We start from the raw sequence: 25,755 nt of genomic DNA, 5'->3' as shown, positions 1-25,755 counted from the left end.
TCTTTTCTTGTTATAACCCACCACACCTTTGCCCTATAGGAATGCAACTTTATCTAATGCTTTTGGAGGGTGGTGCCTGACTTTAGAATAATCACCTTTAGAGAAAAATAAGTTTTCTGAAGAAAGGACCTTAAAATGTTGACAGGCCCCCTGGCCAGAAGATGATGTAAATCACCTAAACTTTTGCGTATGATAAGTTTGAAAGCCTGGCTTCGATTAGAATCAAGGACTGCTGTCCTTGCATGACTACCCCTTCCCCCATTATCCTCTATGCACAACTTAAGGTATAAAAACTACTTTGGAAAATAAAGTGCGGGCCTCGTTCACCGAAACTTGGTCTCCCCATGTCGTTCTTTCTCTCACCTTCTGGCTGAATTCCCATCTGGAGTGGGGAGGCTTGTCAAGCCTACTAATTATGCCTGGGCTTCTAAGATCTGACCAGGGAGGCCTTAGTGTCTCCTCTCCTTCGGGAGAATGGGAGGACTCCTGCGCCTACGTAGGTGACACAAATTCCTTATCTTGGAATTTTATTGGTTTTCCACATAAACCAAGTTAGTTATTCAGCCTCTTTTCTCTACTGAATTTTCTCACTGAGCTATCCTTATTTAACCACTCTTTATATCTTTAATTCTATCATATCCTGATCGCCGAAGCTGTCTCCCCTTTGAAACCCCTGAATCCTGCTGGGGCTGGACCCCTGCAAGAATCTGCTTGTTAATAGTATTCCCAGATAGATCCTGTGCACTTAATGTTTGAGAAGCATTGGCTTAGAATGTTCATGCCAGATTATAGGTAGTGCCTTCAAAACTGATGTGTTTGCAAAGTAGGCAATGTGGAGAACCTAGCTGTGTTCTCATGCAGAGGGTTTGGCCCTTAACAGAACTGAGCCATGGTTGAGTTAGTGCTTGAACTTCCAGTCTAAACACCTTACCTGGAAAGACCTGTAGTCTCTACCATTCCTAGGATATAAACCAGGCTCAGGTCTGGAATATTGGAATGGCCTAAAGATGCCTGAGCAATGATATCTTTCCAACCAGAGAGAGAAGGCTCCTTGTTGCTGGACTCAGACATATCCCTGAGATAGTAGGAGTTGGCTCAGAGGTGGGCAGTCTGGGTAATACCTCTTTTCCCATAGTGTGGGCTTTTCTTACAGTCTTTTTTTTTTTTTTAAATCAGTGAATGCATCCTCTTTTGCTGTTAAGCAGGGTAAAGGAAAGCTCTCATTTGCTGAGCTCTATTACGTGTAGGGCATTATGTTCTTTCTTTATAAGATTGATACTTGTTCCTTATAAACATCCTATAACATGGACACTGTTTGCTGACTGGTTAATTTATACAAAGTTTAAGAGCTTATCCATATTCCATCTATGAGAAGCAGTTTTTATTTTTTTTAGGTTCTCTCATCTTTTGATACAATTTTCAAGTCTTTTCATCATTAGATAACTCAAGATGACTATAGCAGCATCTTGCCTAGAAGATAGGAGAGGAAGAGCTTTTTGTATAAAATTATTTTATTATCTTCTGAAGGAATATCTCAAAAGAAAAAAAATCTATAACCTTCTCAAGATGCATCTGATAGGCCTGCAGATTGGTACCTTCTGACAACCACATAAATTTTTGAAAAATAACTTTCAAGTCTTTATTTTGTGAGGGTAAGTGGTGGGGAGGCAGCACAGAATAGGAAGAAAGTATTGAGTGTGGATTCAAACTTTGGGCTATATCCGAGTTTCTCAGTTCTTTAGAAGACTGGCAGTGTTCAAGGTCAAGGTTAACACCCTTGAGCCTCATATTTTTTTTCATATAAAATGCCTGAGACATAATAGATCCTAAATTAATGTTGGTTCTTTTCCTATATTTTATCCTCTAGAAGGACCCTGGAGCAAAAATGTGGTAATAACTTCAGCTTGACCTCATTCCCTCATGACAAATTGTTGAGCTCGAGTACCTGGAGGATGTAGGATGACAGCACTTTCTCTTAATATACTTTTTCATGGTATAACAGTGACACACATTTGCTTATTCTACTCATTTATTCATTCAATTTCTATGAAGTAAACTGTATTAGACTCAGTGATATAATGGTAGGCAAAAGTAGATTCCAATGAGGAAAAATCTGGAAGATGGCAGATATTTATCAAATAATCACACAACATATGTAACTGTAAACTGAAGTAAATATGGGAAAGATGTTTAAAATGCTCTAAAGATATATAACACAGGGATCATATCTTCTCTGGGAAGTTAGAGAAGGCTTCCCTGAGAGAGTGAAATATGATCTGAAGAAGAAAGAATAATTAAGAGTTAAGACATAATTAGACCCTTAGTAGAAAATATAGGGAAAAAGGTAGACAACAATTCTTAGATATAAGACAAAAGTCGTAATTGATAAAAAAAATGATAAAATGGATATCATCAACATTTAAAATATTTGCTTTTTTGAAATCCTGTTGAGAAAACCACAGACTAAGAAAAATATTTGAGATATATATCAGAACATATTGTGCATTCTCAGTCATGTCTGACTCTGTGACTCCATGAACTGCAGCCTGCCAGGCTCTTCTGTCTGTGGAATTTTCCAGGCAAGAATACTGGAATGGGTTGTTCTCTTCTCCAAAGGATCTTCCCAACCAAGGGATTGAACCCACATGGCCTGCATTGGAAGGCAGATTTTTTACCACCTAGCTACCTGGGAAGCCCAGAATATATTAACAACTCTCAAATCTGGAAAATGAGAAAATAACTTAATTTTTAAAGTGGGCAATGTATTTGAAGAGACACTTCACACAAAGGGTCTTTAAGTGGCAAATGAGCATATTATAAGTGTTCAGAATTATTGGACTTCCTTTGTGGCTTAACTGGTAAAGAATCCACCTGCAATGTGAGAGACCTGCGCTTGATCCCTGGGTTGGGAAATCCTCTGGAGAAGGGAAAGGCTACCACTGCAGTATTCTGGCCTGGAGAATTCCATGAACTGTGTAGTCTGTGGGGTTGCAAAGAGTCAGACGCAACTGAGAAAATAGCTTAACTTTTAAATTAAATTTTAAAATAACTTAAATAAATAAATAAAATAAATTAAATTTTAAAATCACTTAGTTTTTAATGTGGGCAAAATATTTGAAGAGACATTTCACCACAAGGGGTCTTTAAGTGGCAAATGAGCATATTATAAGTGTTCAAAATTATTAGTCATTAAAGAAATTTAAATTAAGACACGGGTGCTGGTTAGAATACAGATTCCTAGGGACTCTTTTACACCTTGCTGGTAGGTATAAAAAATGGTACATTGTTACACTCAGGAAAAGTTCGACAGTTGCTTATAGAGTTAAACCCACACCTATCATATGGGCCTGCAATTCTACTTCTAAATAATTATACTAGAGAAATGAAAACTTATGTTCACACAGAAACCTGTATATAAACGTTTTTAGATGTTTTTAGTCGCATTACACATAATCACCAAACAATGATATGACCCAAATGACCTTCGGTGAGTAAATGGGCAAGCAAATTGTGGTACAACCGACAACGAACATATTGCCTATGCACAAATGAGGAAACTGCTGATATGCAGGACAACCTGACTGAGCCTTCAGTGCATTATAGTAAATAGAAGGATCCAGTCTCAAAATGCTGCACACCATAAGATTCCATTTATATGATATTCTGGAATTGTCAAAGAGGATGTATTCTGACATGACATTGTAAGGATTAAAACAAGATGAGTGTGGTGGGACTGTAGAAGTAGGGAAGAGGGAAGTACAAAATAAGAAAAATCAGTATAGAGCTAAATACTAATACACGATCATTTTTAAACTTTTACTCTGTGCTAAGCACTTTCCAGGGAGGTCAGGTATGCTGAAGTCCACGGGGTTGCAAAGAGTCAGAGATGACTAGGTGACTGAACAATGAGAAGAGAGCACTTTCCGTTGACTATGTCATTTCATCCCTACCAAAGAAGTTTCACAACTATTACAACCTATAGTAGAAACTGTTTGTTTATGCATGAAGAAACTGAGACTAAGAGAAATGAAATAGCTAATTTATGAAATTAAGGACAGATAAATAGGGAGGTTCAGACTTTAACCTAGTAGGCTTCAGAGTTGGCTCATTTAAACACTATACTATACTGTCAAGCACGGAGGTTGTGATGGTCATATTTTGGTCCAAAAGTAAATAGAATTTGTGTAAAGGTTCTATGCATGTCCATTGTTTTTTTTTTTTTTTTAATCAAATTTCCATTTTTTTAAAAGATCACTTTAACTACACTTTGAAGTATAGACTGGTTGTTGTGGGGCTTGATGGGCAATATAGAGTGGGGCATGGTTTACATGGCTGTTATAAAATGAATTGCGTCCCCTCCAAATTCATATGTTAAAACCCTAACCCCTGTTACCTCAGAACGTAACTATATATTTGGGGATAGGGCCTTTAAAGAGGTGACTAAGTGAAAATGAGACCATTAGTGTGGGTTCCAAGTTACTCTGACTGATGTCCTTACTAGAAGAGGGAAGTTGGACACAACATGAGACCCTGGGGATGTGTCTGCACAGAGGGAAGAAGAAGGTAGCAGCTGCAAGCCACGGAGAGAGGCCTGGGGAGAAGCCAAAGCAAACTGTCTTCCTCTTGGACTTCTAACCTCCAGAGCTATGAGCAAATTTCTGTTGCTTAAGCCACTCAATCTGTGGTAATTTGTTATGGCAGCCAAGCAAACTAGTAATATTAATAGATATAATGTGTATAAAAATAATACCACAAAATGTGGCAAAGCAAATGGAGCCATTTGAAGTTACATTTCTTTGTATCACTTGAGCTTGTATAAATCTGATGCTGAGTTTGACAAAATGCATATGGTAAACCCTAGAGCAACCACTAAAATAGATATCAAAAACTCTTGTGTAAATACAATTAATTAAATAAAAATATTTTATTAGAAAATATTCACTTAATGAAAAATTATGCAGTAAAGAAAGAATTGAGGAACCCAAATCACTTGCTGTTTTATGTAGAAAATCCCAAGGAAGCCACTGAAAATTTTCTAGAATTAAAAAATGAGTTCAGCAAGGTTGCAGGATATAATATTAATACACAAAGTCAGTTACTAAGAAAGCAATTATATTCACAATATCATCAAAATGAATAGAATACTTAGAAGTAAATTTAACAAGGAATGTGTAAAACTTATACTCTGAGCACTACAAAGCCTGTTGAAATAAATTTAAAAAGGCCTAAAAAGTGGAAAACATTTATGTTCATGGATGGGAAGACCTAATATTGTTAGTATGGCAATATTCTCCCGACCAATTTATGATTCAACACAATCTCTACCAGAATCTCAGGTGACTTTATAGAAATTTAAAAGCTGAGTTTAAAACTCTTGTATTAAAAAAAATAAATAAAATTCTTGTATTTAATAGATTTACAAGGGACCAAGTATAGCCAAAACCATCTCAAAAAAGAAAAGCAAAGTGGGAGGACTTTAAAAGCTTTCTACAAAGCAACAATAATCAAGATAATTTGGGACTGGAATGAAGGCAGACATAAAGATTGAAAAAATAAAAAAGATCAGAGGAATAGAGTTGAAAATCTAGAAATAAACTCATAAATCTATGGTAGTCTGATCTTAAACAAGGGTGCTAAGACTATTAATGAGATAAGGCTATTGATGTTATCTTTTCAGCAAACAGAATGAAACAACTGGATAATTACATAGAAAAGAATGAAGTTGGACTTTACCTCACATGGTATATACAAATCAACTAAAAACAGATTAAAAACTAAGTATGAGAGCTTAAACTGTAGAACTGTTAGAAGAAAATGTAAGGATAAACATTCACGCTTTCAAATTTGGCAAAGATTCTTAGATATAACATCAAAACCATGAGCATCAAAAATAGTTAAGTTGCACTTCATCAATGTTAAAAATATTGTGCTTCAAATGACATTATTAAAGAAGTGAAAAATGAAGCCTCAGAATGGGAGAAATTATTTTCAATCATGTGCTAATAGTGGATTTGTATCTAGAATGAATAAAGGAGTAATAGAAAGTTTTACAGCTCACTAACAGAAAGACAAATAACCCAACTGAAAATTTTCAAACACCTAGAAAGGAAGGTATTTCTCCAAGGAAGATATAAAAATGGCTAATAAGTACATCAAGAAATGTTCATTATCATTAGTCATCAGGGAAATGAAAACCACGATCACAATGCGATACCATTTGACAACTGTAGAAGGATTCCTGAATCAGACTTCTTAACACCTAAGACCTGGTCCTTCCAGTAACAACTCCTGAAACCTTGAATAACTTGCCTCAGTTTGTTCTTTGGAAAGACAGTGAAACAATGTCCTTTTTATAGTATTGTTGTGAAGATGAAATGAAATGATGGTTACCTGTCACTTGATATGAGAGAGTATATGTATAAATAGAGAAGATTTTCCCTGGTAGTTCAGCTGGTAAAGAATCCGCCTGCAATGCAGGAGACCCCAGTTCAATTCTTGGGTCAGGAAGATCCCCTGGAGAAGGGAAAGGCTACCCACTCCAGTATTCTGGCCTGGAGAATTCCATGGACTTGGAATTCTCCATTGTATAGTCCATGGGGTCACAAAGAGTTGGACATGACTGAATGACTTTCACTTTCATATGACAGCTAGGACATGACAGGGCAAGTGGGAAAAAATGTCAAACAATAGAGCCTTGACTCAAACCTCTTCAGTAACCATTCCAGGGTGTCAAACCATAGCTTCTGCAACAGTCAATCCACAAGGGTCAGACCTTTCTCAGTAAATACCATCTTTCCTATTTTTTTGCCTCTGCTTCCAACTCAGGAGCAACCAGGGAAAGCCAAATACACTTCCCAAATCAAACACAGAGAATGCATCCACTTTGTTAGCCACCTCCAGCTTCTACACCAACAACTTCCAATGAACTTCCTTTTGTCCCACTGTTCTGTGCCTGCTTTTTTAAAAAGAATGTTTATGTATTTATTTGGGTGTGCTGGGTCTTAGTTGCAGAATGCGGGATCTTCATTCTTCACTGTGGCATGTGTGATTTTCAATTGCGGCATGCAAAGTCTTAGCTGTGGCATGTGGCATCTAATTCTCTGATCAAGGATCCATCCTGGGGCCTGCTACATTGAGAGCATGCGGTTTAGCCACCAGACCATCAGGGAAGCCCTTCCTCTGCCAGCTTTTGAGTCTTTACCAAACACAAGTGGTGGTAGCTGACTCCTATGCTTTAACGAGCTATGAATTAATAGCCTTTACTTCTTTTCTTTTGGGTGATCTTTACTTTCACAAGTAGTTATATAATAAATATTATTTTATTCCCCCGTGTTCCCTTTTCTCCTCTACCTATGAGCATTAAAATGTTCTTTTTAGATCTTCCTTTTTACTTAGGAATCAGTCACAAATACTTCTGAAATTTGAAGGAAACCTCTCTTTTGTATCTTAAAGATACAGTTCTGATTTTCCAGACCAGATGTTTCCCAGGACACTGTTAGCTAAAGAGTCTCCCCCAAACGTTAGTATTCATGATTGGGAGGGTTGGAGAGACAGGGATTGAGATTGGGAGGGTGGTCCTTGCCTGAATAGAGACCAAGTTGCATGTGTGTTTTGTAAACTAGGCCTACTTTTACCATTCTTCTTCTTCTTTTTTTTTTTTTCCACTTGTCACTGACCAGCGTAGGTTTCCAGGTAGAGAAGCTGCATTCACTTTATCCTTCAAAATATATTAAAAAAAAAAAACTTTCCATAAAACGACCATAAAATGTCTACCTTAAGACTGCTGTGAATCTTTTGTCTGGGGGGCGGGGGGGGGGCCTTCTTCCCTTCCAACTGCAAAAGTAACAACTTGGGGGAAAGCTGTCAGTCAGAACTGAGCTTCTTGGCTTCAACCTGCTGTGTGGCCTGGGTGTTATTTACAGAGGGATTTTGCAGATATTATAAACACTGGCAAGATTTCTTTGGAGTCCATTGGGCAGAGGAGATGTGCACACTTCATCCCTTCCAGGGCTGAGCAGGGGCTAGGAAGAGGGATGACTATTCACAGGGGCCCAAATTATCTTGAAAGCAGCTTGCTGGAGTCCTGCGATTAGGTTAATAAGATACGCACCATATGCTGGCTTGGGCACACTAATTCCCCAGTCCCTTGAGGGTTGTAAGAGGATGATGGCACTGACCACTCCTATGCAGATGGCTCCCAAAGCCAGGCGCTGCTTATCCGCATTTCTCTGTGTTTCTGGAGGAGACTCTCTCTGTTTACCTAGCCTGCCTGACCCCAAAGATCCCTGTGATTTTGGAAGCAAATGGTTCATCTGTCATGTTAAGCAGCATGAAGACTTTGTGAATCAATTGTGTATCTATTACAAGGCAAATAGACAGTGAGAACCTTCCCTTTCAGGATAAGCAGCAAACACTAAAGGCCAGTTTCTGTGCTGGATGAAAATAGAATCAAACCTCTTGAAATAAAACAAAGAAGGAACAACAAGCAAAGCTGCTTTGTGGTTTGTGCTTAGCTGTTCAGTTGTGTCCAACTCTTTGCCACCCCATGGACTGTAACCTACCAGGATCCTCTGTCCATGGGGATTCTCCAGGCAAGAATACTTGAGTGGGTTGCCATGCCCTCCTCCAGGGGATCTTCCCAACCCAGGGATTGAAGCCAGTCTCCTACATTGCAGGCGGATTCTTTATCTTCTGAGCCACCAGGGAAGCCCCAAGCTGGTTTGGGATGGGCAAATTATCTACTCATTTGATGCCCCTTTCTGCCCCTGTCCAGAGTGTTGTCTCTGACCACAAAAATTGTTCCTTCCCTTGGGAGGTCAGCTTACATTACTGGTTCTTCAAGGGGCATATTAGCCTCTCTGATGGAAGAGAGTGTCAGATACAAGTGGAATCTTAGAGTACAAAACTAGTTTTTCTCATCCATTTCTGTGTAATGGTCTGTTTCTAAGTGGGGGATACCTTCCCTACCATCTTTGCTTTGTTTCTGGTCAGAGGGATCATAGCAGAGGCAGCACAGTGGTATAATAGTTTGAGTGATTGTGTCTTCAATTAATACATGAAGCTCTGTTGCCCACTGTGATGGTATTTGGAAGTTGGACATTTGGGAGTTAATTAGACTTAAATTAGGTTGTGACGGGGAGGCTCCCATGGTAGGATTAGTGTCCTTAAAAGAGGAAGAGAGACCAGAGCACTCTGAGATTTTGCCCTCTGAGAACAAAGAGGAGGCAGTCATATGCAAACCAGAAAGAAGGTTCTCACCAGGAACAGAATCTGTTGGCACCTTGATCTTCGACTTCCAGCTTCTAGAGCTATGAGAGAGAAACGTCTGTTTTTTAAGCATCCTGAGCTGACTGATCCACATAACTCCTAAAGCTGTTTGTTGTAATCTGTTTAAAGATCATATGCATTGATTGCATGTTTACTTTATACCAGCCATGGTGCTAGTTGGGTGCTTAGGAGAATAAAAATAAAAGTTTCTGCTGGCAGAGGCAGACCCCTTACCTAGATCAATTACTCCATTCATTGAAGATTCTAACAGAGAGATGCGAGGTTGTGTCAGGATCACAAAGAACACAGTGTTATATTATGATTTATTTAATGCATGTGAATGTAAATAGATTTACAAAAATAAATGTTTTTCTTGAATTGTCTATTAAGGTCCTCTGTAATTCTTTGATATGTATTGAAACACTGCTAGGTTAAAGAAACATGTCTTTAAAGGAAAAGAAAAACCCATGATGTGGGTAAGAAAAGAATCATGGACCAAGGAGGAGAGTTTTCTGCATCCTTCACAACTTTATTGAGGAGTCATTTATTGAGGGCCCGCTCTCTTATACAACTATTTAAGTGCAGTCTAGACAAGAAGACAAATAAGAAAGTAGCCTGTACATTATGGCAACACAATCCCCTTTTAACTTCATTTACCTCATCTGAAATGGAAGCTAAATATCAACAATTGCAGGATGATTTTGAAGAGTAAGGATAATGTTTGTAAAGTGAACAAGCAGTTCAGTTTCTGATAAATAATAGGCATTTAAGGAACAATAGTTATTATCATCATTATCATTAATGACAAAATTTTGGCCCCACAGTAGTGGGCCTGCATCAGGACCAGTGGAGACCTGCAAAGGGTGGGGCGAATATCTGTTTTTGACAGACAGGGAGGGTGTCATTAAAGTGCTGAAGAATGAATTCTGTCCCAACAAGGAAAGGGCAGCGTCAGTTTCAAGACTGAGTCATCGTTTGTGCAAAGATACAGAATTTGAAAAATGGAGACTTCATGTAGTTTGGATAACTAACATGAGGGATGCGAATAATAGAAGATAAGCCTATAAAATAGGTAAGGGTTGGATCAGGTAGGAAGAAGGTGAAAGAAGCTAGTAATTCTTGTGTATTCCCACTCACTATGGCATATTAATATACTATTTAATTTTAATTATTTAATTTTACAACAAGCCTGTAAGACATTGTTATAAAAGTTTACATATTAGTCTTTAGGTGATAGGGAGTCTGTGAGAGCCTTTAAACAGGAGAATGGCATCAATTTTACAGTCTCCAAGAAAGCCAGCTTCCCCAGAGATCCCCAGAGAAATGAGACCATAGAGATACCTTGCAGGTTGTTTCAAACAACATGTCGAGAGACACATGGTTGGAAGCAGGAGTGTCTGTCCGCAGAAAGGCTTGGCTTGGCTGTCTCCAGCTGGGGGAGGCTCTCTTGGGGAGACCTGTCATCCAAGGGCTGCCGGCTTGTTTCACATCCTCTTCTTGTTCTGTCCATGTCCCTTCCCCTGCCAGACACAAGCCTCACAGGATGACTGCGGCAAGCCCATAATTGTGGGGTGAGAGCTAAATCACTGCTGTGGAACAGAAGCAACGTCAACTCAGATTGTTTTCATTAACAGCTGTTCCTGAGTAGTGCACTCAGAGCTTTTAAAATAGTTTTTAAGTGCAACTTGGAAGAAAGAGCCAGAGGCAAAAAAGAGAAGTGACCAACCTAAGAGAAAACAAAAGTGTGGACAAAGCCCAGAATTTCAGAATGGAGACTGAAGTTACTGAAGGGAAGAGTAGCTGGGTTCTGAGAAATGTGGCAGCTGGAGTATCTTGATGGGATTGGCTAGCTGATGCCAAGAGGAAATGATCCTAGAATTGCCTTTCTATGCCTTCCTGCAACTATTTGTCTGTGGCTGGAAACTGTGTCTGTGTTCATAGATAAAAAATTGGTTCCATGTGAAGAATGTGGAGCTGTGGACAAAAGATGAAAAATGAATCATAAAAGGCTTTAGAATTGATCCATTGCTAAATAGTTCATTTAGTTTCCCCCCTTCCTTTTCGTTTGAGGAAACTGAGACTCAGAAAAGTAAATTGATTTGTTTCAGATCAGATACATTGATTTACTCATTGTGACCACAAAAATTACTGGAGAAAGATGAGTCCATGAATCTTAAATCTAGCCTAATTTGTGCAGTCAGCATCACCCTTCCTCATCCCCATGGTTATCAGCTATACTCCAGGCTACTACTAGCAGGAGAGGACGTTAGGTGGGAGGTATGGAAGGATTCCTGGTCTCAGGGGCCCGGGTCTTTGAAAAATGCTAGCCTAGCAGCTCTTCTGCCTTACTCTGTTCTGCATGCTGGACTGAGGTATTCTTCTACCATAATATACATGTGACTAAGTAACACACAATGTACATTAGACAGTCAGCTGTGTCCAACTGTTTGTGACCCCAAGGACTGTAGTGAACCAGGCTCTACTGCCCATGGAATTCTTCAGGCTAGAATACTGGAGTGGGTAGCCATTCCTTTCTCCAGGGGATCTTCCTGACCCAGGGATTGAACACAGGTCTCCTGCATTGCAGGCAGATTCTTTACCATCTGAGCCACCAGGGCTTCTTATGAGGAGCCTGCAAATTCTCTTGGATATTTTCATATCTAAATCCATAACTTTGATAAATGAGACTATCACAGTGGGAGACTCGATGACAGGATGAATTCTAGTCTGTGTTTCAAAGCATATTTAAGTTTTCTTTCTATTTTTTATTGGAGTATAATGTTTTATACTTTATAGGCTTTATATAATATATATAATATATATTTATATAAATTTATATATATTATATGTTTTATAATGTTGTGTTAGTTTCTGCTATACAGCAAAGTGAATCAGATATATATATATATATACACACACACACACACACACATATATATATATACACACTCTTTTTTAGATTTCTTCCCATTTAGGTCACCAGGGATCACTGAGTAGAGTTCCCTGTGCTATACCATGGGTTCTCATTAGTTTTTTATTTTATACAAGGTAATATATTTGGAAAAAATGTCTTCCCTTTATTTTTGTAAACCATCTCTTGCTGATATTTCTTATCTGCCCAGAAAACTATAAGATGATTTTTCCTTTATAGCAAAACATTTATAGTGTTCTCAGAGGCTGACAGTTTTACTATTCAATGACAATAAATATCCTGGACAAGTATAGCACAATGGAGGTTCAATGGTTTGTCCAATTAGATTTTAAGGTGAAACTCCATCTGACTTATTTTATAATTAGTAAGAGATTCATGAAGATGAAAGTTAAAACCTCCCAAGTTCAAATGAGTGTATCAATATTGGAAATAGAGACAGAAGTTTTTTCTATTATTTATTGAATACCTTCTATTCTATCCCTGGTGGCTCAGATGGTAAAGAATCTGCCTGGAATACGAGAGACCTGGGTTCACTCCTGGGTTGGGAAGTTCCCCTGGAGAATGGAATGGCAGCCCACTCCAGCATTCTTGCCTGGAAAACTCCATGGACAGAGGACCTGGCAGGCTACAGTTCATGGAGTCGCAGAGTCAGACACGACTGAGCGACTAAGACAAACACACACATTTGGTCAGTCAGTGAGAACAGTGATGGAAAAGGCACGATCTCTGCCTTCTAGGTGGAAGACCACCGACATTACTGAAGGTGTAATATGTGTTAGACATCTGTCTTATACATATACATTGATGACTTTTATTACTTAATTCATTGACTGGAATTAACTATTTAACCCTATGAAGAATTTTCCAACACTGTAAAAATGAGAAAACCGAAGTTCCCGGAGGTTAATACACTTGAGTAAATTACAGTTTTCCTCAGAGCCAGACTTAAACCCGTCTGCTTGATTCCAGATGGATAGTGTTTCTATCACATCAATTTGGAGAATTATACAACATCTACTGAGGCCCAGGCAAGAACAAGAGTGAGTGCTAGAGCTCCACACTGTACACTTCTGACACCTGTTGGCAGATCCCTTCAACAAAATGTGCTCATGGCTCTGCCAAGGGGCCCACAAATCCTCTTTGATATCATCATACCTGAAAGCTGCAACTCTGATGAATGAGGCCATTCCAGTGTGAGACTGTACAATAGACCCGAAAGGCCCGCTCTTTCTCATCTGTGATTAAAATGGGCAGCTGAGAATAATACACTTAAGTGGGTTACTTCAGAGCTCATCCCTTCCAGATTTGAAGACTAAGAGAACGTTGTGTTGTCTTCTGAGGTCAAGAGACCTTGAGAAGCCCTTTGGCCTGGCTTTGTCCAGTCACTCCTGGTGTGAAAAGTTGTTCGTCCTCAGAGTAAATGAGATAGCAGTCGTGGATCCAGTTTGTTAAGTAGGATAATGTCTCTGGAAGCCTGGGCTCGGAAGTGGCACAGGGTCCTTTGTGTCTCATTCATTCATGTACTTATGGTTGCACTGGACTCCTTCTAGCTGCGAGCATGTGGGCTTCTCATTTGGCGGCTCCTCTCGTTGTGGCACTAGGGCTCTAGAGCACTTGGGCTTCGGTACTTGCGATGCATGGGCTCCGTAGCTGTGGCATACAGGCTTTGTTGCCCCGTGGCATTGGAGTCTTCCTGGGCCAGGGATAAAGCTTGTGTCCCCTGCCTCAACAGGCAGATTCTTAACCACTGGACCATCAGGGAAGTTCCTCTGCCTCATTTTTTTTGACTAACACAAATAACAAAGGCCAATTCAGATTCAAGGATTGAGAAAACAGACTTAGATGTTCTGCCAAAAATTGTATCCTGGTAATCCCCTTCCAAACAAGCTATAAGACATTTTCATCAACCCAGAACGTTTACCTATATCGCTTTCCTGCTGATTTTCTTTCCTACCACTCTATTCTTTCAGGAAACCACATTTTGATTCTTAAGACTGCAAATCATTTTAATATGTTTTTGGATAAACAGAATTGTGAATTAATTTCTGCTTCTTTTGCCTAACAGTGTTTTCCAAAGTGATCCATTCTGTTGTGTGTACACTTTTTTTTTTTTAAGTTTATTGGTTTTCTCTTTGAAATTTTCTTTGGATTCTAGTTTTTGTTGTTCTTCTTGTTCATCATTATATATCTCAGTGCTCATCCCAGTGCTATATAAGTAGTGCTTATTTTACTACAAATGATATGAGACAGATTATTAATCATAAAACATGTAAAATATATTTTAGAGCATAAAAATGGTGATTACTAATAATTTCACAAAGAGTATTGCCATAGTTAATTTACTGTATTTGTTTCCTACTTAAACAAAGTATATTATTTGCTTATAGAAACATAATAAGAATCATGCATTTACAGACTTACATACATTCTTATATACTTGACGTTACACTGTGACTACGAAAATATTAAATACTCATTCCTTTAGGCTTTATCCAGTTTTTTTCTTTTCCTACACTGACATGAATAGTCTTCTTTCCTTGTTTCCTTTTTTTTTTCTTTCTTCCTTTCTTTCCTTCATTCACATTCTCTCTTATACAATGATATATACACGTTTATTCATTTTTCTCTGCATACACTTTTGACTGATCTCTGAAGTTTTATTGATTTCTTATTGTAAAATGCCTCTAATATCAGTTTTAATTTTATTTTTGCCTACCTCCTAACATATTTATCAAAACATATTTTTATTTTATTTTATATTCTTAGTTATGATGTATTTTTATGTTATGTTTATTCAGTTCAGTTCAGTCACTTATTCATGTCCTACTCTTTGTTACCCCATGGACTGCAGCACTCCAGACTTCCCTGTCCATCACCAACTCCTGGAGCCTACTCAAACTCATGTCCATCAAGTTGGTGATGCCATCCAACCATCTCATCTTCTGTTGTCCCCTTCTCCTCCTGCCTTCAATCTTTCCCAGCATCAGGGTCTTTTCCAATGAGTTGGTTCTTTGTATCAAAGTGGCCAAAGTATTGGAATTTCAGCTTCAGCACCAGTCCTTCCAATGAATTTTCAGGACTGATTTCCTTTAGGATGGACTGGTTGGATCTCCTTGCAGTCCAAGGGACACTCTAGAGTCTTCTTCAACACCACAGTTCAAAAGCATCAATTCTTCGGTGCTCAGCTTTCTTTACAGTTCAACTCTCACATCCATACATGACTGTTGGAAAAACCATGGCCTTGACTAGAGGGACCTTTGTTGGCAACATAATGTCTCTGCTTTTTAATATGCTATCTAGGTTGGTCATAGATTTTCTTCCAATGAGCAAGCATCTTTTAATTTCATGGCTGCAGTCACCATCTGCAGTGATTTTGGAGCCCCCCAAAATAAAGTCTCTCATTGTTTCCATTGTTTCCCCATCTATTTGCCATGAAATTATGGGACCACCTGCCATGATCTTTTGGTATTACTTAGTTTTATGTTTATTACTTTGAGGCAAAAGAATTGTTTGCCTATCTTCTCTGTTTTGACATTTATTGATTACGTATGTGAATGTATTATAGACATTTAAAAGCATGTGTACAGTCTGTATTGAGGTGCAAGATATATTTATGCCTCTTCAGTCAGACTTATTAATTAAGAGACTACAACAAAGCACTCAAGGGCTAAATCTCTGGAGACGGGTTGCCTCTGCTCAATATTTAGCTCAACCAATCTCAAACTGTGTAACATTAGTCCAACTACTTAATCTTGCTTGTATTAATTTCCTCATCTGTAAATGAAATTATAATAGCATCTTTCTAGAGGTTCACTTTGAGCAGTAAATGAGTCAGTAAATATATAATACATATAATAAATATAGCAGTGCCTGACGCACAGTAAATACTATAGGTGTTTTCATTATATTATCTTATTCAGGTTATCTATCTCTATCAGTTGTTTTCTATTTTCTTTGTTAAAAATTGAGTTATATTCAGGTCCTCACTGTGGGTTTAATTTTATCAACTCTACCTTGTATCTCTTCATTTTGGCTTTAAATATTTTAATGTCAAATTATATGAAACATAATTGCTCGTAATTGCTATGTGTATATATTCATTCATTCATTTGTTATTCATATAAGGCATACTCGTTTCCCATTTGATGTTTTTGCCTTGATGGATGTCTACAATACTGATATTTCCAAGGCTGCTTTCTTTTCACTTGTAATTGCTTGGTATATAATTGTCCATCGTTTTTATGTTTATTTTTTCTGCTTCATTCCCTTTTATTGTGTCTGTTATTCACACCATATAATTGGTTGAGGTTGTTTTACCGATATGAGATGAATTTAATTCTTTCACAATAACTCCAAAAACTGGTATTTTTTGTTATACTTTTGCCCTCTTATTTTATGCTTTCTACTTTTAGGCTTTATTACTCCTTTTTCCTAGATCGTTCTGTTTCAAACAAGTTCTTTATGCTTTTTTTTCTTCAGTGATTGAATATTATGCATACTAATTATACTAAGTACAGTTACGTTTCCCTCAAAAATAAACATTTGAAATTTCCTTATTACCTTGAGAAAGAACACTATCTTGATGGAATAATAGCAACCTTTGATATTAGGATGTGCATTACCACATACTGGTGCTGGTGGTATTTAGTCGCCAAGTTGTGTCCGACTCTCACGACCCCATGGATTGGGTCTCTCAGGATCCTCTGTCCATGGGATTCTCCAGGCAAGAATATTAGTGTGGGTTGCCATTTCCTTCTCCAGACCACATGGTAGGAGAACATGTTATTTCTTTCTTCTCCTTGCCCCCAATTTTTAATGAAGTGGAATTTTAAACCTGGATTATCATTTGTTAATAAGAAATAATTAATATACTGTGTATTATATAAACTGTAATCACCATATTTATATATTAGAAATACTGATCTTTCCCATGTTCTAATTCTATACAATTTCTTTTATACTATCTTTTATACTCCTTAACCCATGAGTATTTTAAGTTACCAGTAAGTTGCAAAACATCTAGGGATAATATTTTCAAATAGTATTTGTGGATGTAATAGATTCCTGATTATTAGATCCAGAGAACTTTTAAAAATCTTATGCATGAATGATATACTTAAAATATCATCTGGTTCAACCCACATTTTTGGGGGAGTTATTATTTAATATCCTTTATTTCTTAGTTTTCTCATCACCTCTGTGAATGGAAATTTCATGATCTTTAAAATGTTTTATCATGAATTTATCTTGAAGCCCTCTTGAATTGCTTTATAATTGAAGCTGTTAGTGGCTTTTATCAGTGTTAACTGAATAAATTCTACTTGCTCTCTCTACTTTCAGTCTTGCCCTTTCTAATCTACCTCACCACTACTCTCACTTTAATTTTTGAAAAGTGGAATATGATTATTTTTTCTCTTGCTCTGATAAGTTTTTTCAGTGGTTTGTCATTTCCCTCAGGATAAATGACAATGTCAAAGCTTTTGCTATGTTAAGTATCCTATGAGATGGGAGCACAGTTGGGGAAAAGCACAGAAATGAATTGTAATAGCTTTGATTCTTTGTTTGCTTTCTTTTTAAAAAATTCAACCATTTCAAACTGACATTATTAAACTAAAGCACCCTGATTCTATAATAAGCATGCTGTTTCAGCAGTGGGTATTGTCATGTTATGAAAGAACATAGGTTATGGAGTCATGCATACTTGCCCTCAGATGCCAGGTTGGTAATTATTATCTGTTGAACATTATAAAATAATATATGTCAACGTTTAGTATACACTGAGAATACAAATAGGAAAGTGAGCACTGAACATAGAATAAAATAGAAATAATGAAAAATTTGCCAAAAAGGAGCTTGACTGCTAGGCCAGCATTCAAGGGTTTAAATAGGCCACTGGGTTGGTTATATTTGTCATTTACGGAGTTTTCAAAGAAGATTGCAACGAGGATACTTTGGATGGAATAAGACCAGTTGGCAAGCCTCTGCCATTTCGTAGGTGAGAGACTAACTTCAGCAATGACAGATCAAAAAGTTTAGATTCAACTGATACTTATAAGATGAAATTGAGAGAAATAGGATTGAATTTTTATTTTAATAAACTTTTAAAATTATATATATGCACAGAAAAGTACACAAATCAAATATATATATATATATATATATATATATCTTAATGTATTTCACAAAGTAAACTCAGTCTCAAGTGACTGACATGGGGACCAAGAATTAGAAGATTCCAGATCCCCACCATCATTTTCATGCTCTCACTCAGTCATTGTCCATAACCTCAGCTTCTGAAGTCATGCATTAGATTTGTTTTGTTCTGTGCTTATATTAATATAATGATACAACACGTACTATTTTGTGTCTCAACTTCTCTGGCTCAAAATGATGGTTGTCAAATACAAGCATGTTGTTAGGCACTGTTATAGGGAGTTTCTGTTCATAGTTTCTACAGTTGTATGAATACCCCACAACATATTTTATCTGTTGTACTGCTGAGAGTTTTCAGTTTGGGGCTCTTATAAAAATGCTGATATGACTATTCTTCTCCATGTCTTCTGGTTATAAATATATATGAAGTTTTGTAAAATATATAGCAATGAAGGGAATTGTTGGGTCATAGAAAATGCACGTGCTTTAATATGGACAGTAAGAGCTTTCTGAAATTTTATCAAATATACTTGTACTCTTCAGCACTGTAAGAGAGTTGGGTTGCCTCACATGGTCACCAGCACGCACTTGGTATCATCAGTCTTTTCCATTTTAGCATTCTGTTTTGGGGTAAAGGTAGCAGTATTTTACTGTTTTAAATTTGCATTTACCTGAAGATGATTCCTTTTTATGTTTATTTGCCAGTTGAATCTCATCTTTGCTAAAATGCTTGTTTAAATCTTTAACCCATTTTTCTACAGGGCGTGTCTCTTTTTTTCTTATTTCTTTCATATACTCTTGCATAGTAACACTGTTGCAAGTATCCTTTCCTATTTTGTGGGCTGATTCTCTACTCTCTTAGTGGCATGCATGTTAATAAACAGAATTTTAATGTAGACCAATATATGAATCATTATCAATAAGGTTAGTACTTTTTCTGCTTTGTTTATAATAGATTTCCATATCTTCAAGGTTATGAAACTCTTTTACACTTTCTCCAGAAATTTTATCAGTTTCTATATTTAGATGTATAATTATCCATGATTTGATTTGTGTGTATAGGGTTGCAGGTTTTTAACATGCATGGCCATTTGACCAGCATGATATGTTGGTAAGACCATGCTTTCCCACTGTTCTGCAATGGCATCTTTATCACAAATTAAGGGAGTAGAGTGGTCTATGCATATACAGGTGTAGTTCTGGACTAATTTTCTTTTCCACTGAATGATGTGCCTGTCTTTGAGTCAATACTACATTGTCTTAACTTCTAGAACTTTGTATCTTAGTATCTACTGTTTTAATTCCTCTAAACTTTTTTTCTTCAATATTTTTTCTTAATCTTTTTCGACTTTGATTTCAGTGTTAATTTGGCTGTCAGCTTGTCAAAATTCTCTCCCAACAACATGTACTCTGTATATGATTCAGAAGACCTAATATTGTAAATAGCACTGTATAATCTCCTTCTAATTAAGCTATATATTCAATACAACTCCAAACAACATTTAAATACTATTATTGGGGAAAAGGGGAAACTGTATTAAATCTATAGCTCAATTTTAAGAAAATTATGTAGGATTATTTATAGCATTGGGTTTCCTAAATCTGTACAAGGTATGTTTCTCTACTTCTTTATTTAATAATTCACAATAATGTCTTATGATTTTCTCTGTAGAGAGCTATAGAGAAAATAAAAGAAGTTTAAAGAAAACTTCCAGATGTTGATTTTGAATGACAAGGTCCCTAATACTTAGACCGTGTAATACATGTGTGTATATATATGTGTATAGCAACAGGAATGGAGAGAAGCAGTAAAATCATTTTCAGATGCTTTTAGAACATTCAATTTGGGATATCTGGGAATAAGTTGGAAATAACTACAAAGTCTAGAACTTAGAGAAAGTTTTATTCATTTATTCACTCAGCACATATTTAGTGAATATCTGTTGTATTCCATTAACTTTACTAGCGCTGAAAATGGTGTGCAAAAGAAGTACAAAAGGCAAAGATTCAAGAAAGACTTCTGCAAGGGAGTGTTCAGAAGCTTGAAATGGGATAAAAACTGGTTTCAATAGTTGCAGAATAAAAAGGTTATTATGAGGTGCCAGAGCAAGACAGCGTGTTAAGAGATGTGACCCTACAGTGTCTTGAATGTATGCTAAGGTGTGTGTCTCGGAAACAGTAGGAGAAACAGAAAGGTTTATGCAATACGACCACCATTTTAGATGGCATAGACGATAGAGCATTTCAAACATTGCAAAAAGGTCCACTGGACTCTTTTTCTACAGAGGTTTCATGTATCAGCCAAGTACATACAAGTGGAAACTGAAACTTAGGCATTGACAAGCTCGTTATGAGAGAGGAGAGTTAGAAGATGACCTTGTTTTTAGAAGCTCCCATATTTAATGGCTATGAGGAATAGCATGATCCTGAACACTGAAGCAGAGAAGGAGGAGTTTGAAGAATAGGAAGAAACTCAGTAGAGTGATGTCCAAATGAATACTAAAAGGAGAGCTTCACAGTGCTACAAATTTCTCCAGACAGGTCAGTAAAGTGAAGATGGAATATGCCTGCTGGATTCAGAAGTGGGTGATGGATGTTATCAAGAGCTGGATTACTGGAGTGGTTGGGGTAAAATACAGAATACAAATGAATACACGCATATAGATAGCTAGTTGAGAAGTTTGGATGTAGAGCAAAGAAGAGAGATGGCAGAGTCTAGAGAGTATTGTAGGATTCTGATAGTTTTATGGCTTTTTAAACAAAGGGCTTCTGGGAGAAACAACTGGCTTACATACCAGTTGGAAGGATGTATTAAAAAGGGAGAAGATAAATTTACAAGAGGAAGAATAAAATAATCTAAGATTCGAGAGACTTGAAATCCATGGGTTTATATTAGTGCCTAGATTTCTAATTAAATCTTTTTCACCAGAATATCTGTATATCCCAGATGGAGTAGAGAATAGGAATGTAGAATACACAGAGCCAACTTTAGGGGTTTGTATAGGGCAGGCACAGGGATAAGCATATAAGGAAGGTGACAGGGCTCAAGAAAGGGCAGTTCCAGAGAGAGATGGAATTAAAAGTGAGATCAACTTGTATCTGAGGAGACTAGGACTCGGGAGTTGAGGTGCTTAAGGGCTCCCTGCAGTTATGAGCACATGTTTGTGGGTGAAGGAGAGGAAAATGGACAGGATAGGAGGCTGAGGCCAAATGTGAAACATTACATTTGAAATTCAAAGCTAAAGCATATCCAGGTGCTGACACAGTGCATTTTTAAGGAATGAATATGAAGGTTTCTAGATTTGCAGAGATTAAGGGGTTGTAAGAGTTAGACTGGAGGGTAAATCATTAAACATCCCAAGAGGTAAAATATCCCACCATATGGCAGGGGTTGAGGTAGAAATGAAAATAGTTAATGGGAATCTAAAGACTCGATCAAAAGTTAAACTGTATTCAAAATGAAGAGTGATTTGGTTATGAGTCAACTATTTGCCCCATTGAGGCTTGGTTTTTCCACTTGTAAAAACATAATCATATTTTTCCAAAGGTCATTGATGTTAATGTGTTAACAAGTCTATGGCTCATTCAATGTACTTGATGTATACTATATGTTCAGGAGGAATAGTTTTCTTTCCTTCCATTATTTGTTGAGAAATGCCAAGTTACTAATGCTAAGAATGTATCAAGTATCAAAGTTCCTTATTAAATAATTCTGTTTGACAAATACAGAAAGAATGTTGCAGATTGAATATAACCATAGTACAATTTTTAATGAAACAATCACTCTGGGCGATAATCACCAATTGCTCTTAAAGCTTTTAATTGAAAGGCTGATGGTCTCAACAGCGGGAGGTCCTGAGGGGAACATCTGGCTGTAGCTAATGGAAAAACACTGCCAAGATCATGAGTGGTTCTGTAACAACCAGAGATTCAGTCTGGGACCACAAACTGTGTTCACTGACTTCATAGAAAAGGCATCATTGATGAGCGGCATCCTAGTATATGGATGGGGCAAGGGACATTTCTGCATTTGTTCTGGTGGAAAAATCCTTGAGCATTTGGATTCTACCATGTCTTGAATAAAGCTAGTGATATATTGTTCCAGAAACTCCACTAGCCATGCTGGGTCACTAAAGTTCATGCTTCACAGGGAACCAGAAAGAGGAAGCCTGTGTCTCAGTATCTGGGAAGGACGCATTTCTAATGTGAGTTCACGTCTCAAGGAAATTGATCAAGCTCAAAACTATGTGGACAGCATTTTATAAAGCCACTGAATCTAGTCAGGAAAGACAAATCAGCAGGGAGACAGCTTTAAAAAAGCTGTGCTCGGCACAGGTCAGCTCTCTGATGCAGTGGAAAGTTTGCTAATATAAAGAATGGAAGAAGGGTGTGCATAAGACGAAAGGAAACTGGAGAATTAAGGACGTCACTGCAAGTCAGAATATGGTTTCAGAGATTCTATTGGGTCATAAGCAAGATTTGTTTGCATTTCTCTAATGTGGTAGGAGTCTCACAGAGAATTCCCTTATGGGTTCACATCCCTTAAAGTCACACATTCTGTCTCTATAACTCACCCATACTGTATCAACTTAACATGGTTGGTTGTCCACAGAATACACTTAACGACAAGTGGGTTAATTATCAATAGATGTTTGTTGGCTCTTACCAACTAAAGAGCCTCTTGATGAAAGTGAAAGAGAAGAGTGAAAAAGTTGGCTTAAAGCTCAACATTCAGAAAACGAAGATCATGGCATCACTTCATGGCAAATAGATGGGAAAACGATGGAAACAGTGGCTGACTTTATTTTGGGGGGCTCCAAAATCACTGCAGATAGTGATTGCAGCCATGAAATTAAAAGATGCTTACTCCTTGGAAGGAAAATTATGACCAACCTAGACAGCATATTAAAAAACAGAGACATTACTTTGCCAACAGAGGTCCGTTTAGTCAAGGCTATGGTTTTTCCAGTAGTCATGTATGGATGTGAGTTGGACTATAAAGAAAGCTGAGCACTGAAAAATTGATGCTTTTGAACTGTGGTGTTGAAGACCCTTGAGAGTCCCAGGGACTGCAAGGAGATCCAACCAGTCTATCCTAAAGGAGATCAGTCCTGGGTGTTCACTGGAAGGACTGATACTGAAGCTGAAACTCCAATACTTTGGCCACCTGAAGTGAAGAGCTGACTCATTGGAAAAGACCCTGATGCTGGGAAAGATTCCGGGCAGGAGGAGAAGGGGACGACAGACGATGAGATGGTTGGATGGCATCATTGACTCAATGGACATGAGTTTGGGTAAACTCCAGGAGTTGGTGGTGGACAGGGAGGCCTGGCGTGCTGCAGTCCATGGGGCTGCAAAGAGTCGTACATGACTGAGCGACTGAACTGAACTGAGCTGAACTGGTTCCTACCACAGAGTTACCTTAAATCATGAAATTAGATGGGAAATCAGAAAGATTGAGTGGCCACAATGATTCCCAAGAACTTAGCCCTTTCAATATTATGTTTCATAAAACTAATTCTAGAAATGTTTTCAATTTTTTATTTACTGCAGTATTTGTGTCTGTGTTGTGAGATCTATTCAGCTCAAGAGACTGTTCGGTTCAGAGGAAAGGAAAAAGGAAAAGAAGGAAATGGAACTTACTTTAACTCTCAGCTTTTTATATCTCTCAATTTTTGTAGAAATATTTTTGACATTTTGCAGGGTAGAGGAAGAAAAGTAAATTGTATCTCACATCCTAGTAAATTGGACTCTTGTTATAGAAATTTTTGAAAAGATTATTTCATGTGTTAATGTGGTCATCTAAATAAAAACCTTAGTAAGCCTAGTGGAAAACCCAAATTATGCAGACTTGTGAGGAGACAGAGAAAAGAAAAAGGAAAGAAGTAGTTGATAAGAGCTTACAGTATACAGGAGGTATGAGTTGAAGGGGGAAAAGGGAGCCCAGATAGAAAAGATCAAAGCAAAAAACCCATTGATTGATTTGGTTAGTTAATGCTGTATTCTTCTTTACATGAATTATATATTTCTTAATCTGAACTGTAAATGGGCTTTCCATTTGGCTGGTAAGATAGGAAATGAAGAGAGAAAGGAAGAGAGGAAAGAACGTGACACAGTCACTCTCATAAAGGGAATGGAAAATCAGTTGAGCTGTGGGGATACATATGTCCCTCTCAGGGCCAAGGTGGAGAAGGCAATGGCACCCCACTCCAATACTCTTGCCTGGAAAATCCCGTGGATGGAGGAGCCTGGTAGGGTGCAGTCCATGGGGTCGCTAAGAGTAGGACACGACTGAGCGACTTCACTTTGACTTTTCACTTTCAAGCATTGGAGAAGGAAATGGCAGCCCACTCCAGGGTTCTTGCCTGGAGAATCCCAGGGAAGGGGGAGCCTGGTGGGCTGCCGTCTATGGGCTCGCACAGAGTCAGACACGACTGACCCGACTTAGCAGCAGCAGCAGTAGGGCCATGGGGGCTTCCCTGATAGCTCAGTTGGTAAAGAATCCACCTGAAATACAGGAGATCCCAGTTCAATTCCTGGGTTGGGAAGATCTGCTGGAGAAGGGATAGGGTACCCACTCTAGTATTCTTGGGCTTCCCTTGTGGCTCAGCTGGTAAAAAATCTGCCTGCAGTGAGAGAGACCTGTGTTTGATCCCTACCTTAGGAAGATCCCCACCTTAGGAAGATCCCCTGGAGAAAGGAAAGGCTACCCACTCCAATATTCTGGCCTGGAAAATTCCATGGACTGTAAAGTCCATGGATTTGCAAACAACTGATAGACTTTCACTTTCACAGGGCCATAGACTCATCATTGGTAAAATACATTAGTGATACAAACGTTTCTACCAGCTTCAATTTCTCACTGAAATCTCCACTTCACTTTATTTAAATGCACCATATTTTACTAAAGGTGTTTTGCTGAAATGAGTGAAACAAATTTAAAAGACTATTAAGCTACCTACAGTATTCTTCACAGAGCTAGAACAAATAATTTCACAATTTGTATGGAAATACAAAAAACCTCGAATAGCCAAAGCGATCTTGAGAAAGAAGAATGGAACTGGAGGAATCAACCTACCTGACTTCAGGCTCTACTACAAAGCCACAGTTATCAAGACAGTATGGTACTGGCACAAAGACAGAAATATAGATCAATGGAATAAAATAGAAAGCCCAGAGATAAATCCACGCACATATGGACACCTTATCTTTGACAAAGGAGGCAAGAATATACAATGGGGATTAAAGACAATCTCTTTAACAAGTGGTGCTGGGAAATCTGGTCAACCACTTGTAAAAGAATGAAACTAGACCACTTTCTAACACCATACACAAAAATAAACTCAAAATGGATTAAAGATCTAAACGTAAGACCAGAAACTATAAAACTCCTAGAGGAGAAC

This window comes from Bos mutus, chromosome 28 (assembly GCF_027580195.1).
Source record: "Bos mutus isolate GX-2022 chromosome 28, NWIPB_WYAK_1.1, whole genome shotgun sequence".
In the NCBI taxonomy this organism is placed as follows: Eukaryota; Metazoa; Chordata; class Mammalia; order Artiodactyla; family Bovidae; genus Bos; species Bos mutus.
This window is presented reverse-complemented; position numbering follows the sequence as displayed.